Source organism: Arachis ipaensis, chromosome B03 (assembly GCF_000816755.2).
Source record: "Arachis ipaensis cultivar K30076 chromosome B03, Araip1.1, whole genome shotgun sequence".
Taxonomy (NCBI): Eukaryota; Viridiplantae; Streptophyta; class Magnoliopsida; order Fabales; family Fabaceae; genus Arachis; species Arachis ipaensis.
Window position 1 is genome coordinate 7686049 of NC_029787.2, and position 1088 is coordinate 7687136.

Consider the following 1088-nt stretch of genomic DNA (forward strand, 5'->3'; position numbering starts at 1 on the left):
TCATCTCACTCATCTCACCGCTATAAAAAAAATTATCCTTCTTCAGAAGGTTTACTCTAGAACACAGTGACCTCTAATGATAGCAGATGTCTCATGATGGGTAGGTGGGACCTTTCAAATCAAGATATCCATCATTTTCATCTCATTCCTATCGAGACTCATAAGATCGGATCGGATGCATGCTCCCTATAAATCTTCGTCATCATCTTTTTCTATTTCCTATTGCACCCAAACGGAAACTGTTGTAAAAATTTATATATACATATATGAAGTTATTACACAATTATGCATAGATTAATAATATATAGGAGCTGAATTATTGTACCTTATTATTACATGTAAATCTTAATCAATAATCAATATTATAATTTCTAAGATACTAGCAAGTTTCAATCCACCGCAGCATTTTTTATTTTCAAATGTTGATATAATTTATTACATTATTAAATTAAAACTATTATTTAGATAATTAATTGTGTTTTTTTATTATATAATATTTTGTGCGATGAACTAAGTTGTCTCGGAAAATAAAATAATTATTGCGAGAGAAATTACAAAAAATTAATTATGTGAAGGAAACAAAACAACTCATTTATGCTTTAAGAAAATATTTGTCATCTCAGTGGACAGAAAATGAAGACAAACCCTGAAATGAGAAAGTATCTGGTAAGAGATGTTGCCTACTTGCCTTGTTGGAGAGGATGCGCTAGCCGTCAAATTCATTGCTTTTGCTGTTTTTTAAAATGCAAAAAATAAATTTCTCTTAAAAAAACCATTTTATAAACGCACTTCTTAATGTGCTTGGAGGAAGAAGTATACTGTACAGGGAATAGGGAGTATAGCTCATAATTTTATAAAAAAAAAATAATAAAAAAAAATACCCCATAGAATCCATGCATTAAATGCAGTATCCATTTCACATAGTAGTAATCATTACCTTTTTTCTTATTTCTTTCTTTGTTTATTTTCTCAGCACTTTCCATTTTTTGGGTCTATCATATCATTCTTCTGTTATGCATCTACATGCTCTGACTTACGTTTCCAACTTCCCATAGTATGAGACTATGATTTTTAATTTTTAATTTTTA